Source organism: Triticum dicoccoides, chromosome 2A (assembly GCF_002162155.2).
Source record: "Triticum dicoccoides isolate Atlit2015 ecotype Zavitan chromosome 2A, WEW_v2.0, whole genome shotgun sequence".
Taxonomy (NCBI): domain Eukaryota; kingdom Viridiplantae; phylum Streptophyta; class Magnoliopsida; order Poales; family Poaceae; genus Triticum; species Triticum dicoccoides.
This window is the reverse complement of record NC_041382.1, coordinates 314,070,639-314,089,144: the sequence shown is the minus strand read 5'-3', so window position 1 is coordinate 314,089,144 and position 18,506 is coordinate 314,070,639. Positions and strand designations below refer to the sequence as shown.

Below are 18,506 nucleotides of genomic sequence, written 5' to 3'. Positions count from 1 at the left end.
CCCGTTTCAAAATGCGGTCGTAACGGCAGGCTTGACCGTTCCTAGCTAGTGGTTGAATCTTGGAAACCTCTTGATATTTCTCTGATTAAATAGATATTTATGTACCTAGAAATTATTTTTGTAAAGAATAAAGAGCAAACTATGAGGCAGCTACAGTTCAAATTTGACCTGCTTCCTGCTGAATCGATGGTATTTTGTCTTTTTCACGAGAGGTGGATAAAAACTTTTGACTTCTAACCATTTGGTCAACTGTTCATTAAATATGGCCTAATATTTCAGAAAATTGATTAGGTTCAATTTTGCAACAAATATATGGTAGGTCCTTCACAAAAAAACTCATTCTAGACACTCGAAAAAAAGTATGACGGGCATTTCTAAGGACACTTCTTTTAAATATATTTATCTTATTACTAGTTTGTTATTTTTTTTTCTTAAAACTAGGTCACATTTTATGACACGATGAAAAGGATTTCCATTTTTTCAATTTGTTCGAATTTCTCAAGTCAAGAAAATAGCTAACATGATTTAATATATTATATTTAAATCTACTGCGACCAATTTAAATGATCATAATATTATATTGCGTTCTGATTGGTCCAAAGATAACGGAGGCAGATAACGCACGCAGCCCTCACCCCTTGCCGCCCCATCAACCGCACCTCAGCCAAAACACTAGCATTGTGTTTGGACATCTTCCATCCACCCCCCGCCTCCTTTCTTACTTTCTTTCTCTCCCTCCCACGCCCTCCTCTCGCGACCCCGATCCCGATCCAGATCACGATCCCAACCCCGCCGCCGGCGATATCCTCCTCCCCCCCCAGCGCCGCCGACCCCACCTTCAATTCCTCTCCCAAGGGAAGGGAAGGGAAGGCCAGCCGGGGAGATCGTTCGCGCGCCCATATCCACGCCACCGTCGTCGACCTGATCCGCGTCCGTCCTCGAGGGAGGTCGGCCATGGTGGTCCGCGCTCGTCCCACCTTCCACCCTGTTCCTTCCATTCGCGGTCCACGCCACCGCGGGAGTCAGGGAGCGTCGTGCCCTGCCCGCCGCGCATGACCAACCGTCGCCGCCGGAGAATCTCCAACCTAAGGTATACCGATTTTCAATTCCCCGTTGGGTCGGATTGGCCCCCAGTTCATGCACCTCGGCCTCCCGCACGCAAGGATTTAGGGTTTATTTAGGTGTTGGGATTAGGAGCCTCTTAATCTGTATGCTGCAATTTCACCTCGATCGCGTCACATGCTCGTCTGATTTGGTCGTGGTTTGCTTTCTCGGTTCCATTCAGTTGGTTGCTGATCAATCAAGCTCCTGAGCTTCCATGGATCTCTTTGTTGGGAGTGCTTCTGCACACCCGGGTTGGTTAGGTTAGCTGCCGCACGTCTTGCACATGTGTCACTAGTATTGCTGTTCCCAGCATTTTCCCGAGTATGTTTGGAAGGGGCTAGTCCTAGCTAGTATTTCTCCGACTAGGCTAAGTCGATCTGGTTGGCATGCTCTTACACTCTACTAGCAGCCTGTTCCATTTGACTCATTCAAATTAATAATGCATATATGGCAATTCAGACCTGGCATAAGTTACACTTGACAAGAGTATCTTGCACACTTTCTGTCTTCTGTGTTACATCTGGTCTCAGTCTCAGGCATGCTTTATAGTCTCATATATATTGTATTTGTACATCTTTGTGAAGCTTAATTTGATCCTAAATAAAAGATGCTTGGACATTGGTGGAACTTTATTTAATTTGATCCTAAATAAAAGATGCTTGGACATTTGTACATCTCTAGTTAATTTGGTCTATTATTATCCTAGAAGCTGCAATGACGGAGATCACACGCTCCTTCGACCAGGCGCGGCCAGCCTCCATCTCCGGCCACTTTGGCCTCGCCCCCGACCTCGCTCGTTGCTCCTTCGACCACACGCTCCGCCGCGAGGTGAGCTCCCCCGTCCTCTCCGCCCCAGATCCTTAGTCTGGGTACATGTGCACTTGATCGGTTATTTCTGGGTACATGGCCGGAGAGTCTGACTTAGCTCTCTCATTCTCGACTGCTCTGGTCTGTGGATCTCGATCGTTCCGCTCTTTTTTTAGCTGTCGCAAGCTGAGCTGAATCTTGTTGGTTGAGCCGAGCAAGGTCACCGTCAGTTGTGACTTGTTGGAGTCTTCTCCTGGTAGCAACAGCAGGCTTTGGCTTGAAGGCCCCAACAACCACTGGTCGGTCAGCCGCTCAGCTTTAGAGACCTACTTTAGTTAACCTGTAATGTACTTGCGTAGACGTGTAGGAGCAGCCTTTGTGAACCTGGGCTGTGGCTTGGACGGCAGGAGAATATGATGTTCAGTTATGTATGAAACAAATCAGGTCTTGGTTCAGTTTTGTATGTGTTGATTTGATTAAACCTTGACTGAAACCAAAGCATCACGTTTTGATTAAACGTTTACATGAGTTGTTATTCTATTCAAGTGGGTGAACTAAGCTATTTTTATTTAGTTTGCTCTCTGCTATGCCAAAGCCATCATTGTGAGCCATCACCGCATTACATTTTTCCCAGAATTACAAATTAGCCATGGACTTGATTTGTTATTTGCATCACTAGCCTTTTGGGGCACCAGATTTATACTATGCTTGCTGATTTTATTTGTGCCTACTGATTGATTATACAGTGATTGAGACGCTGCTAATTTTACTAATTGATGTTGTTGCTGTCGTATTCAGACTATTGTGATGGAAACTCATTTGATTTGCTGCGTATCATCAAACAGCTGTGGCTCTCTCTAAGTCCTCACGCTGCTGCTGCTAACCATGTTGTTGCTCCTCTATTTCTGCACCTCCTGCTGCATGCCTCTTCTCTGAATCCACTAAACCCGCTGCTGCACTTCTTCTCTGAACCTGTTTCTTGCTGCTCGCTGCTACTCCTCTCTCCATCCCCACGATTGCTTCTTCTTCTCCTAACCTCGCTGCTGGTCTTCTCTAAAGTCTGAACCCCCTACTGTTGATGCTGCTCTCGCCCTATCTATTTCACTCTCTTTCTTTCTCTGTAATTCAATAGAACTAGTACTTACTTATGATATGTGCTTACTTATGTTGCTGGATTTCTATTATATGCTATAACTGTGAAAGGGATGGTAAATCTATAGATTTAAGTATTGTATATGCTAGAATATTAGCCATGCAAACATATCTTTTGGTCTACAATTTTCACAAGTATAGGCTAATGACAGAAACCCTATCTAATATTATTTTTCCTGGGTACTATTTACATGAATACAACCATATTAGAGACATCACGCTGCAGTACACGGCATGTACATGGTTATACTAAAACATCCCTGTAGGCAATATTTTTGTACTTTTCCCTCATGGGTCAATATCCTTATTTGGCCTTGCAAGCCATGTGTGAGTCATTGTATCATGAGCCTGGGCGAGTCATTATATCCTGAACCGCCTGCGCAATTTCATTTCTTCAGTGGCTCTACGTGTTGTGTTGCCTGAATTCGTTTCCGTTCCATTGCATTTTTCAGACATAATTCACCAGAAATGCATAATTGGCAGACTAGTAATGCAGCATGCTAGCTAGTGATTTTTCAGACATAATACTAGTGATTTTTTAGACATAATACTAGTGATTTTTCAGACATAATACTAGAAATGGGATGTTTTGCCTGTCCTTACTGAAGAAGATAAGAATGGAATTTAATTGGATGGTCCCTTTCATCGTACTTAATTATGTTCTGCTTGAGTTAACTGCCTTATTATGTTCTGCTTGAGTTGACGCTATTTATGTCCAAACCTGGGTTTATACTCTTTGCATTTCGTCATCACTCATCGGTTGGGCTGTTTACTTAATGTATTTGTTGTCCGACTGGTCCATCATATTTCCTGATGTACTTCTACATATATATGTTGGTTGTAATCTTCTTGAACGATCCAAGTACTTGATATTCCATTCTGTTCTTGTAGGTGAATGGAGCTTGTGTTGTTGGTAGAACACCATTGATGACTTCTTCCTATGTTGAAGAGCATGTTCCGTGGTATCCAAGAGTAGCTAGCTTTAACTTGGCAGAGCATTTTATTTTTCAATCGCAATATTTGTGATTGTCTGGAATATTGTATGGTTATGTACGTGAAGTTTTAAGTTCCTGGGCATGCAATATTTGTAGTTTAAACTGGTTGTTGTGATGTGAACGAATGTATGGAGTTTCACATGTTCTATTCTGTACATAATATATTGTAATAAACCTATTTTGGTTGTTATTCGAAGATTTTCGTATTCTTCTCTTCTTTCTATTTGATATATACTACTTAAAAAGTGATGTGGATCCACTGCCAGGAAAAATCTGACAATTGGGACCCATCTAAAAACTGGACCGCAAAAAACCCTTGAAAATAAAAATGAAATGGACCGCAAAAGGCCATGCCTAGATAATAAAAATGCCAAATTGTTGGGCCAGGCCCGTGTAACTAGAGAAAATTAGTAGAAAAAATATACAGTAAAAAGGCTGAATTATTGGGCTTGGCCCATGTAAAACGTCGAATCGGACCGGGCTGATTCTTGTGCCACATCACCTTACCACGCTGGATGCCTACGTGGCCTGGGGAGGTTGCTAGTTACCAAAAATTTGGTCGTGGAACCAACGACCTTTTACAGAAGGTCGTTAATTTCAGTTTACGACCGCCAGCTTTTGACCTTCTATTTTTGGTCAAAAAAAGGTCGCAAATGAAAAACTATGACCTTTCAGCAGCCAATAGTGAGGGTCACAAGTTGACATATTTCTTGTAGTGCCTCCATAGAGAGGGCCCGAACCTGGGTAAACATCGTGTCCCCTGTCTCCTGTTACCATCGACCTTAGACACATAGTTCGAGACCCCCTACCCGAGATCTGCCGGTTTTGTCACTGACAGTGAGTGCCCTGGAAGTTGGCGATGAAGCGGTTGCGCATCTCGTCCCAAGAGAAGATCGAGCCTGGGGGCAGGTTTAGGAGCCATGAGCGGGAACTGTCCTTGAGAGCCATGGGAAACCAGTTCACTATGACCTTTTCGTCGCTGTAGGCCACTTCGATGCTCAGCTCATAGAGCTGCAAAAACTCCGCAGGGTCAGGGGTGCCGTCGTAGCGAGGAGGCAGATCTGGCTTGAACTTGCGTGGCCAGACGATGCTACGCAACTCAGGAGTGAAGGCGCGGCAGCCTGCCGTGGCCACTATGGCCCGTTGTGGAGACAGAGCTTGGTCGTGGTGCCCCTGCGCCGCCACGGCACGCCGCACATGGCCCTCTCGCAGCAAGCAATCCTGGCGCAGTGGGGCTGGGTGTGGTGGAGTGTTTCCTTGTGGACAGGGAATCTCTTGGAAGCTTGTTTCTTCGCGTGTGGGCACGTGGCACGGTGGGTCACGCCACGGGGCCGCACACCTTGGAGCGAGGGCGCCGTCCTGACATGGGAGAGGCGGAGGCGCACCATGAGCTGCACGCCTAAGCGCAAGGGCGCCATCTTGTTGTGGAGGAGGCAGAGGCGCTCCGTGAGCCACATCGCCAGCAGCTGGGGGCGGGCGAGGCAGCAAGTGGGATGGTGCAGGAGAGCCTCCCGTGGCGCTAACGAGTTCACCGATGCGGTCCAGCCAGTCCTCATAGAGGTCGTCGATTGTACGGTAGCACAGGAGCTCGCGTGCCATGAGTAGCGTGGCCTGCGCATCCGCGGGTGCGCGGCAAGCATGAGATGACGAGCCGGCCGAAGTCAGCGACGGGGTGGCGTGCGGTGTGGCCGTCACGGCGCACGGAGGGATGCAACGAAGAGGCTTGCTGCTTGTTTGCCGCCGGACCGGTGGCAGCGTTGGCAGCGGGTGACAGAGAACAAAGGGGAGGCCCGCCTACTGAGGGTTATCTGAGCGACACGGGCGGCGAGAGCGGCCCGGCGCTCCACGCGAGCCCGGCGAGCGTCGGCCATGAGCTTGTTGGAGTGATGAAGCGTGGATCGACGAAGAAGAAAGCTTTGGTGCAGCCCTACCCGGCGCTCCAAATGTCGTATTTCGGGTTCCGACAAAACCCTTGAGGTTCGAACACTGGGGTGCGCACGAAGATCTCCCCCCTCTCTAGCTCGCACACTCAACGATCTCACGGCCTAGCTTGACGGACCCAACGAACATGAGACACAAGATTTATACTGGTTCGGGCCACCGTTGTGGTGTAATACCCTACTTCAGTGTGGTGTGCTGTGGTGGATTGCCTCTTGGGCTGAGGATGAACAGTTACAAGGAAAGAACAGCCTCCTGAGGAGAGGTGTTCTTGTGCTTGGCGGACTTGTGTGAGGCTATGGATGGAATGGCTCCGATCCAAGATCCGATGAGATCCCTAGCTATGGTGGTTGCTAGTCCTATTTATAGAGGCCCTAGTCCTCTTCCCAAATATTGAGCGGGAAGGGATCCCACAACGGCCAATTTGAAGGGGGACAGCTAGTACAAGCTATCCTGACAAAAGGCTCTGGAGGGGACGCCATCTTGGGCTCCACGGTGACCTCCGTCCTGCCGCCCTGCTGGTCTTGGTCTTGTTGCACCGATATGGAAACCTTTGCCTGATGCCTCAGAACTCCTCGCCCGCGCTTTCCCCTTAACACCAAAGATGGAACGAGGAAACTTTGCTCGCTGACGCCCACCTGGTCTTGATCTTCATGGCTTACATCATTAGAACCTCGCGAGGTTATCCTTGCCTTGATCTCTCCGCCCCTCGCGAGCCAGCCTGGTGGGCCGCTCCTGAGGAGGTCTTGCGTCATCCGCCACGCGAGGCTTGGCCCCTCGCGAGGGTCTTGGGTGTTTGCTGGTGAAGATGGGCCGTATAGGGTCGCTGGAGGAGCCATGCTATGGGCCGCAGGCAGGCAAGTCTGGGGACCCCCGTTCCCAGAATGTCGACAGTAGAGAATGAATCATTCGATCGGGTTCAGTTAATAGCCAACGATCGATCGCTTGGGTTCAGTAACAGGTAGCCAGTAGTGTAGTCGCTCGGGTTCAATAGGCGAACGCCTCGCTCGGGTTCAGTTAGAGCCCAACGCCTCGCACATGTATGAGAGAAACACGCATCGCTCGCCCCCCGACCACCCACTGTAATCGGGAACTCCCTGATATTTTCCTCGCCCTTGCTTCTACCATGGTTTTTTCCTTCATGGACCTCCCAAAGAATGTCATGCAGCTGCGTCTCTGGCGTGCCCAGGACGAAAAGCCCATTTTCTGTCATGATTTTTTTCATAGAAGTAGGAGCCCACCACATCTATCATGATACCGGGTTTTGTCACAATTATCGTTATAGAAGTGTCATAAGTATGACAGAAAAAAATTCGTTCGGCCCAAAATGTCACGGATGTGTATGTTTTTTGTAGTGGATGATGCAGGTGGTTCTTACCGAGATTTCGGACGCCGTGAGGCGTAAAACCATACTCCTGCTTTGGTAGATTGAGTGGAGGAGCACAACGGCACGCAACACTCGAGCCTGGCAATGTTGCCTTGGGAGACGAGCAGCTACGCGTGTACAAGTGTGAAGGGTCTGAATCATCCTCTAAGTTGCCATGGCCCTCCTTTATAGCTCAAGTGGGAACCACAGTGGCAAAACAGTCATTATCTAGCAATTAGATAGATAACAATGCTATCATACCTAACTATGATAGTTAGGACAAAGTGCATTACATGCACTACTAGGTTCCACGTTGCGGATGCAGCCCGGCAAGCCCACTGTGCCGCTTAATCGTCTTCTGCTTATCTACTTGACACGCCTCTGGACGGGTGTCACGTGAAGGTAATATGTCTCCAATAGAGATACCACGTGCTTAGTAGAAGCCACATAATAACTTGGGGGCTCGACACCACATTGATAAGTGATTTGCGTCACTTCGAGGTGGAGTGGTGGAGCGGTGGTGCCTTGGCAGGGAGATTCACCCTTGACGGCCCTGGCAAGCCTGGTGGGGAAGTCTTGGATTCGTCCTTGGGGCGGCCTCGACCTGCCCAGGCACTCCTTCCCAGCAAAGAAGGCTTTCCCAAGGTAGTGCTCTGCTACCTTGTTTGTCTTGGTCTTCTTGGTCCGCTCTTTGATTTCACGAAGAGCTGCTTCTCCTGGTTTGGTCTTGCTTTGGATGTTCGTATTGGACATTGGGGGCTAGCATGCCTATGTATAAGTCTGGCAAAACAAATGTGATCGTTCGTTGCACCGACAGGGATTGACCAATTATATTGGTGCCTTGGCAGGTGGTTAGAATCCTAATATAATCAATCATAATTATTAGTATCCAGTTGCTCCAAATTCCGGCGGTTGCACAGATATCAATGTGATAATTACGCACACGGGTTGGACCATCCAAATGTGAAACAAGCATTTTTCATAGGATAGTTGGCAAGCAATAGATGAGCTCTGCTTATTTATATAGCCAGTAATAATCAAACAAAACCCCTAATTATCATTCCAAACAGCGGATAGAAGATGGCTAATGTGACAACTACAACTACCCATGCTAGTTCCTTCTTGGCTCTTGCTTTCATTTGTTGCATGTGATTGATTCTTTCTTGCTTCATCGTAGTGATTGCACACTCCAAATCAGTCAGTTTATTCTTCAGATTTACGTTATCGTCTGCGACATTGGTGATAACATTCCAAGCCCTTCCATGCATTTCGTCATTCAACCAGTTAACAAAGGCACAAGACTCATATCCCTTCCAATGTTAAATAGTATTCAGGATGAGCAGGGGCAGTAGCTCAACTTAAATGACGAACTTAGCACTAATCTCTAAGGAGCAATAGAGAAACGGTGTGCCAATGTCAAATACCTCTGGGAATACACGTCGAGCGAGAGTGTCTTCGTGCACACAACTCAGCTTTTGGTACTTTTCACTGGCGAAAACTCAGAGTCGAACTCATGTTGCGGGAGACTAGAGTCATATTTCCTGGGTGGAGGAGGGGGTCATTTAGGACGGATTGAGTAGGGAGCTACTTTGGACATGCTAAAAAAGATCAGGATTGATTGGTGCTAAAAAGACGATCTGGATCCATAGTACACCGGCCTTCTGATGACCTTAGGCAGGTGCTCGGCGGTGAATGCCGTCATGCCGGCACCGCCCATCGCGCTGGTGAGAACAATGACACAAGCCAGTGCAGCCGCTCCGAAACCATCAGCACCACTCGTTCGCATTCCCCCAATGTCAGTGCCATGCGAGAGAATTTGGGGGCTAGGGATTTGGAGGCTATCTAGGTATTTGGGGGAAATGGAGAAACTGTGGGGATATGATAACGGTCGGGCACTACTTATCGCACTCTATTGTATACGGCGCATAGTTTGTACAAATCATTTGTGTTCATTATTACAACTTCACACACGATTTACACACCAAACTATGTGATAAGACAACGTGTGTGAGACACGGTTCCCGTGACATAACCATATGCGATTTACTACCCGGTACATACGGGGATGCGATTACTAAGTTAATACTTAGGGTAAACACCGCTATGCGGATACCCATCAAAAAAGTAAAAAAACTGCTCTTAGATAAAGATGGGGGCGGCGGCCGAGGCAGCGGCTACCGGATAGTAGGTCAATCTCAGTCGGTCGGCAGTGGCGGCGTGATACGAGGTCGATCCTGGTCGGCGGAACATCCCTCGTGGTCGCTGGAGGAATAGTAGGGCTTGAAGTTCAGGCGGTTGCCCACTAAGCTTTGCTCCTCAACCCTGTTGTCTCGGTGTGCCATGGCATTGCTCTTCTCTGTCTGTTGGGTGGAGGTCACCACACGGCTAATTAATTAAGGTATGCTTTTACTTGAGTGACTTAATTAAGGTATTCAATTCATAAGGGTAGTACTATACTCTGTGTGTAAATTGACTGGTCGTTAATTTGTGTCATCGCATGGCTGGATAACAATATGGGGTGCACTTCGTAAATTATGAAAATAAAATCTTCTGATTTATGCATTCATCTTTGGTCATCAATTAATCCATTTATTAATGTTTTTACTTACCCCTCGTGTGGCATAGATGGAACGATCTGAATGGATGAAGGATCGGAGAAACTCAAAGTTTATGAGTGGCATGACGGAGTTCATCGATTTGGCTGGAAGGACAAAGAAGAGAGCCTGTAATGACTATTGCATCATGTGTCCATGCAGCGATTGTACCAATACGGGGTCACGTAAAGATATAGATGTTGAGTACCACTTACTTAAATGGGGATTCATGGATGGATGTACATGTTGGAGAAGACACGGTGAAGAGCCGGTCATGGATATAGGTAACCAGGTTAGCGGGGTGTCAAACCCCGATAAGAGTCACAAGGATGTTGAATCTAACGTTAGGGCTCAGACATCAAGCTACGAACGGAACAACGACAAGCCAAAACTCCCACTGGAAAAACCAAGAGGAAGACGCAGACGAAACCGACGACTTTGATGATATGCCAGATTTTGCTACCATGATTGCAGATTTCTAGGGCCCAGATAAAGATATGGTTGGGTACAAGGATCTGCCAACCATTGGGGCCCCGAGGCGGACTCAATTGAGTATGGGTACCGAGTCCCCTTTGGCAAGATCCACATCTTCATCGGCAAGATTGGTGAATCGGGACTTGAGCTAGACATCTCCACTGACATTATCAAGTCGCCTCGGTGCATGAACCCCGCCCGGGGTGAAGCCGGTAAGAATCACATCTTTGTTGGCTTTACCCAAGTGGTCGACGTCGTAGACAACTCGATGTCGGGCGGCGGCACCCTTGCCTACTCCAATGGCGAGTCATCGGCTAGGGATACAAAGTCGATTCGCCCCTTGTACGATGGCCGGTTTGGGGCCTGGTCCGACAATAAGTCGGCCTCGGTTGACCATGAGTTGGCCCGTTGGACCACGATCTATATGGCTGGCACCACTCCAGCTCTTAACTCCATAGCTGCGGGCGCCGTGAATGGGACGGACTCATCATCGACTAATGCGAACGCATCTAGCCTAGTTAAACTAGCGACTCAAGTTCTTTCCGAGTTAGTTACCACTTCAACGACGCTCCTCGAGTCGCCATTGAAGCCGGAGAATCAGGTCGGGCACAATGATGAAGTGGCCAAGATCCGCGAGCAGATAGCCAAGGCTCAAGAGGACGTCAATGTCGAGAACACTCGCATGACGTAGTTACAGACCCATATTCAGTAGGAAACCGAGGGCTTGAGGACAGAGGCTTGGTGCCTGGCTTTTCGTCAGCACGCTTCTGAGGCGGTCCACAGGAGACGTCATGAGACTCACCTCCCCCTGGCTTTAAGGGAAGACGCTTATCCAACATGGAAGGCATAGGGCCTAGCTCTCCCGCGACACCGGTTATACCCCAATTGAACCGGGTCGTCCCACAAAAGGCGATGGCGGGCCATCCCCGAACCAGCTAGCTCCAAACCCGCCGCCCATCCGGACGACTCCTGATCGCTTCGTGACGCCAGCTGGTCACTTTTATAACCCTGTTGATAACCTAGTGGTAGAGGCTGCCAATCTTACAAGGTTTCCGATCATGGGTGCTACCCCCGTGGAAGAAGAGGCTTTGCATGCCATCGAGTTGTTAAAAATAGCAGCCGCTGAACAGGCGAATTATACCTACATTCAGCACCGACTCCATTCTACCCCACACCCAAGCCGCAGCCAGAGTCGCCATGTTGAGTCACCGGCTGTTTCCAAAAATGCCTGGCGGATACATGAGCAACAGCATGATCCACCCAGGAAGGGGCTGTGGATGCTTAGGAGATCGTTGACTCAGCCCGGGCATGACGAGAAGCAGAAGCTGCTAATGCGGGGCTTATCAGTCGCCTCCTATGACCCCCTTGGCTTCACAATGTGTCGGGTCAAGCACTCGAACCATTGAGATTCCATGCTTGGTGTCAGCTCTGCGCAACGAGTGTATGCCTATGGATTTCAATGGCCCTCGGAAGCTTTCCAACTACACACCTGACCTAGAGCCGGCGGCCTGGAATGAGAGTTATGAGATTGCCATGGATATGCGGGATGTGAGCGACGTGATTTGCGCCAGACCGGCTCATACCTGGCTGAAGAACCTACCTCCGAACTCCATCAACACTTGGGCAGAGTTGAAAGTGCGTTTCATCAAACACTTTCGGGGGCCTTGTAAGCGTCCTATGATGATTGTTGATCTGCAGCATTGTGTTCAGCGTGAAGGCGAGTCAGCTCATCATTGGTCTCGCCGGGTCGCGGATATCATCCACTCCTCGGATGGCATATTGGCAGCTCAAGCTGTTTTGATCCTACATAAGAACTGCCACTTTGACCCCCTCGTTCAATAGCTTGGTTGACTCAAGGGGACGGTTACATGGGCGAGCTCATGGATGTATTGACCCGGTATGCAGAGTCAGACACCACCAAAGATCCTAACCCGAATGATGATCAGAGCAACAAGGAGTAGAAGAATGGTGGCGGCAAAGGTCAGCAGCAGGGTAACCCAGGTCACAATGGCAACCATGGTGGTCAGAACAATGATGGAAAGCGCAAGCACCTAGAGGGCAGCTCAGATCTTGTCGCTAACACCAACACTAGTTTCAAGGGCCAGAGGCAAAATAATTCTGGGAGGTCGTTCAATGCTAATAAATCTTATAATTTCGAGGAAGACCTCAAAGGTCTGTGTCCAAAGCATAGGACCCCAGATACGTCGGCAAGGCACTCTTGGTAGAACTATCATATAATGCAGGCTTATCGCAACCAAGTCCACCAGAATCATCCCGGCGCTGGTGGTGGCAACCCTAGACAACCAGGAGCTGGCGGCTCAAATTTCCCAGGAGGCGGCTCATCAGGTAACTATCACAACCCGGGTTATGAAGGCTCAGGCAGCTCATCATTTGTGTATCAGGGGTCTGGCAATCATGGTGGAAATCAACATTATGGCCAAGGTGGCAATCAACATCAGAACAACAAGACAAGTTTTCAGAGCAATCCTAAGCAATTAAGTAGTGGACCATATCACGTCTTTACCATTAGTACCTGCAAGCGGGACAGCAAGGTTCAGAAACGTGTTGTTAATCCGGTTGAGCTGGTAGTTCCTTAGTATTCTAATTGGTCAGAACAACCGGTCACTTGGAGTAGGGCTGAGGACCCGCCACGGGTGGATAACCCTGGTGGCTTGACTTTAGTGGTGGCACCCCAGGTTGGTGGACATAATCTCACAAAGGTACTCATGGATGGAGGTAGCGGTATCAATATTCTGTATTATGTCACCTTTAGGTATATGAACTTGTCATAGAAGCAACTCTCATCTTCCTCCATCAATTTTCATGGGATTGTTCCCAGAAAATCTGCGTACCCTATTGGCCGAATCAAGCTTGAGGCTGCATTTGGTGATGAGTATAATTACAAAACATAGTTTCTGACATTTGGGGTGGTCAAGATCAAGAGTCCTTATCACGCCTTGTTCGGGCGGCCGGCTTATGCTCGTTTCATGGCTTGGCCATGTTATGTTTATCTCAAGCACAAGATGCCTGGGACAAAGGGTACTATCTCAGTTAATGGGAAAAGAAAGATCGCTCATGAGTGTGAAGAAGGAGACATAGAGTATGCTGAGTCGGCAGGTACAGCAGAGGAGTTGCAATTCTACAAATCCAACAGAATAATCCGGCTAACATGATGTGTCTGAAAAAGCCCACCACAGAGTCTGACCCGCCCCTCAAGTTCATGTCAGCTGAAGACACAAACAGGTTGATTTTTTCCCCAGCGACTCATCTCAGTAGTTCAATTTGGGGTTGTCATGGATCCCAAATAGGAAAGTGCGTTCATCGAGTTCATCCATGAGAATCAGGACATATTTGCATGGAAACCTTCTACATGCCTGGTGTACCAAGAGAATTCTCTGAGCACCACCTTAACGTTGATCCTAATATTAAACTAGTCCGACAATACTTCTGTCGTTTTAACGAGGAGAGACGCAAGGCTATTGGGGAAGAAGTGGCACGGCTCCTAGCTACCGGGTTCATCATAGAAGTATTTTATCCTAAGTGGCTTGCCAATCTAGTGCTTGTCCTAAAGAAGAACGACACTTGGTGTATGTGTGTTGATTATACCTCTGTTGGAAAAGGCAGTGCCTAGGAGGCGCTTAGGCACGCCTAGGCGCTAGGCGATGGCCAAACGCCTCACCTAGGGCATAAATGGAAGTCTAGGAAGGGCAAGCAACAAATCGTTTACCCAAGCGAGAAATCATGCCATATAGCACTAAAATGCCAAACATGACACATTCAAATGGTAGTAGCTGGTAGTTACCTTATTTATCTGGCCTAAATTAACATCAATACACATATAGTAAGCCCAATAACCCTGATAGTAGAAGCTATATTACTGCCTAGGCCGTGCTTAGGACGCTTAAGCACCCCCTAGGCACTAGCGAAGGCCAACCGCCTCGCTTACGCCTACCGCCTTTTCCAACCTTGGATTATACAGATCTCAACAAGGCTTGTTCCAAAGACCCATTTGCCCTCCCCCACATTGATCAGATCATCGATTCCACTTCCGGCTGTGAGAGTTTATGCTTCGTAGATGCTTACTCCAGTTGTCATCATATTAAGATGGTTGTTGAGGACCAGGAGAAGATGGCTTTCATCACACCCTTTGGGGCTTTCTGCTATGTCTCGATGACTTTCGGGGTTAAGAGTGCCAGGGTGTCTTATCAGCGCTGCCTACAGAATTGTTTTCACGATCAGATTGGGCGCAATTTCATGCTTATGTTGATGATATTTTCGTCAAGTCTCAAAATAAGGAGACTTTGCTGGATGATCTTAAGGAGACTTTTGACAACCTTAGGCGGTACAATATGATGCTTAACCTGGCCAAGTGTGTCTTCAGAGTTCTAGCAGGCAAATTGTTGGGTTTTCTGGTGTCTGAACAAGGAATTGAAGCCAACCCAGAGAAAATCAAAGCGGTGACCTCCCTAGGTAAGTCGGCCAATATCAATGATGTGCAGTGCCGGCGTAGTAGGTCAAATAGCCGCCTTGAGCAGGCTCATAAGCCGTCTGGATGAGAAGGCCATCCCTTTTTATTGGATTTTGAAGAAAACTGATAACTTTGTCTAGAGCGATGCTGCTAACAACGCTTTCGAAGCCCTCAAAAAGCAGTTGGCTGAGCCACCCCATCTTGGTTGCTCCTATAAACAAAGAGCCCATGCTATTGTACATTGCCGCTAATAACAAAGAGGTAAGTATTGAAGTTGAAGTGGAGTGCAAGGAGGAAGGGAAGGAATATCATGTTCGATGGCAAGTCTACTAAATCAGCAAAGTCTTGACAGAGTCCAAACAGAGATATCCACATTGGTAGAAGATGGTATTCGGGGTCTTCATGGCGAGTCGCAAACCGAAGCCTTATTTTCTGGAACATGCAATAACTATGGTTTGCTCTGCCCCGTTGGGAGACATCATCCAAAACAGGGAAGCCACATGAAGGATTGCTAAGTGGGTAATTGAGCTTGGGCCACATCACTTGAAATATGTGCCTCGAACAACCATCAAGCCCCAAGCACTGGTGGATTTCATCAACACTTGGACTGAACTTCAAGTTCCTGAAGAGAAGCCAGATAAAACTTACTGGATAATTCACTTTGATGGTTCGAGATAGATGGAGGGATCGGGTGCAGGAGTTATCTTATCCTCCCCAGGAGGTGATAAAATTTGGTTACGTCTTGAGAACAATGTTTCCCTCTACTAACAATGCAGCTGAGTAATAAGCTCTCCTCCATGGCCTCTGGAAGTCTATGGAGACGGATCTTAGCTGAGTCGGATGTTTGGGCGACTCAGACTTGGTTACTCAGCATGTTTCTAGCAAGTGGGACTCTAAGGACCCCCTCATGGAGGCTTATCGACAGGCACTAACTAACATTGCAGGTCATTTCAAGGGTTATCAAGTGGATCACATTGACAGGTGGCTCAACGAGGCGGCTGGTGCATTATCACGACTTGGTTCTCAACATAAGTGTAACGACCCGAGGCCGACGCTCCAGACGCCTTCCATGTTTTTGTTGTCGCCATGTGTTTTATTTTCTTGTTGCATTTCATCATCACACCATGCGCATTGCATCTGCATGTTTTCACAAAAACTTGCATCTGTTCGTAGTTCCCACTTCTCCCGGTTGCCTTGTTGTCCCTTTCGAGACCTACCGTTCTTTTGTGGTCCGACCGTTTGAGCCTCTCTGCATAGTGCACAAAACCCCGCGCGTTCGAAACTTCCCCGAACCATACCCGCTCAGTCATCGCCGTTGGATTCGGATCATCCCCAAACATACCTAAAACATCTCCGTTTTCTTATTTGGACTCTGTACCTGTTTATTCTTGACCGCCCGATTATGATCGGACGGACTAAACCCACTTGCATTATCCTATATATAAATCAACCTCATACCTAATCTTGCCAAACCCTAAAACCTAGGAGGTTCGTCCCTCCCCGCCGACGCTCCTCATCCACCTCGGGTTCCCCTCCCGATCCAAAAATCCACGCACTTTCCTCCTATTCCTCGCCCGAGCCCTCTGCCTCAATCCATCGAAGGCCAACCGCACCGCTGCCCAACGACTTCCTCCTTCTTCTGGCTGTAGCTAGCCGCCGTCCTCCTCCGGCGACCGCTGCCGATGGACTAGGCCGGACCTCGCGCCCCTGCCTTTATCTTCCTTTGTTCTTCTTCCCGTGCCTCACATCTCTCTGTTACCTCTCGTTCTCTCTCCCGCAGGAGCCAGCAGCTGCACCTCCGAGCCCTCTGCTTCTTCCCTGCCGATGTCCGAGCCCGCAGCCTCCTCGTCCACGACCACCTCACCTCGTCGGACTCCTCCCGCCGCTTCCTCCGCTCCAAGCCTCACCGGAGAAAGTGAGCCACCGCTGGAGACCTTCCTCCTCGACTCTAGCAAGCCCCGCCAGAGTCTAAGACATTGTCATGCCCGCGACCATCTGCTTCATATGTTCCTGCATCCTCTTGCTCTGCATCGAGCCGCTGGCATCTAGAGGATATGCCCCCTGCACGAAGTCGTCCCCGACCTCCACCTCATCTCCCACGCCGCCGCCTTGCTCCACCATCGCCGTCGTCCCGCCAGTGAATAGCACCGGCAGGTCGTCCTCGCCCCACCTGCTCCCTTCCCCTGTCTCTTCTTCCCCAAAGCTTCCGTTGTCTCACCGACACCCTCTCTCTCTACTCTCTGTTACAGTGTCTGGATCCGCTCCTCCTCGACCTCACATGACCAGATCCGGCCACCATGGACCCTCATGAAGGAGCTTGTCGCTGGCCATCCTCCCTTTCCGTGCCTGGATTTCGTCATCCTCGACTGAAACCCCCTGTGTCGTCTTCTGCATCACTAGGGTCCTGCTGGTGTTTCTCTTCTTCAGAAAAGAGAGCAACAGCATCTCGCTCATCCAGGTGGCTCGACCTGCATCCATCAACTGGGCCAGCCCGCTGGGTGAGCCTCTAGCGCCCACGCTCCTATCGGGCCAGCCAGTTTCGGCCCGTGATGTTTTTTCCCGGTAGGACGAATTTGCTAATTATCCAGTGTTCTGCATATTTACAGATTTGCCCTCATGTTCATGCATATAATAACTAATTAATGGTTCATCGAATTAAAATGTTTTATATATGTAAAATGCTTAGAATTTCATGTACTTTCATAATTTGCAACTTTCATCCATGTTAAAATATTTAAATGTGTTGTTTGAATTAATTTGCTTAAATGACATTTTAAAATGCTTTAGTTCATAACTAAATAACGGTAGCTCCATTTTAAATAAACTTTACATGTAAATGGGGTAGAAAAATGCATAGATTAACTTGTAGCACTTCATTTTCCTGTTTAACAACTCTGAATTTTTTTAGGCAGAACAGTACCAAAATCAATAATTGTACATGGGGATTTTCTGGAATTGTTGTTTGCTATTTCCAACCTCATTTAAACTTGTCTAAATAGTTAGTTTACTTATGCTTCACCTCTAGCCATGCTTAACAACATTTAATGTTGTTGGGTAGATAAATGGGAGAGAACTAAATAAATGAATGTGTTGTTTCGTGAATGTGCACTTTGCCATGCCATGCCTCATTAAACCAGACATGCATCATACTTGATTGTGCATCATGTCATGGTTATGATATGTATGTTTGCCATGATGTTTGCTTCTTTCCGTTTGCGCTTCCCCTTGATAGTTTCGGTTATGTTGCGATTGTGGGGATCCGTTCGACTACGTTGGTTCGTCTACTTCATGGATTCAATCTTCTTCCTAGCAGGAGTTTAGGCAAGATGACCGTCAACTTGGATATTACAACTATCTTTGCTATGCTAGTTTTCTCGATGCTATCACTATGTCGAGCTACCTACCACTTGTTTACCAAGCCTCCCAATATGCCATGAAACAATCTCTAACCATTTTCCACCATCCTAGCAAACCGTTGTTTGGCTATGTTACCGCTTTGCTCAGCCCCTCTTATAGCGTTGCTAGTTGCAGGTGCAGTTGCAGGTTGTTCCATGTTGGGACATGGATTCATAGATATCATGGGATATCACAATATCTTTTACTTAATT

At 48.0% G+C, this 18,506-nt stretch overlaps 1 long non-coding RNA gene across 1 annotated transcript; it reads left to right on the top strand.

The window, feature by feature from the left end:
• The first annotated feature begins 665 nt into the window (after positions 1–665).
• On the top strand, positions 666–4,248 carry LOC119354456. The gene is made up of 3 exons (XR_005170947.1): positions 666–1,090; positions 1,811–1,932; positions 3,955–4,248. It is a non-coding gene; the product is annotated as an uncharacterized LOC119354456 (long non-coding RNA).
• Positions 4,249–18,506: the final 14,258 nt, after the last annotated feature.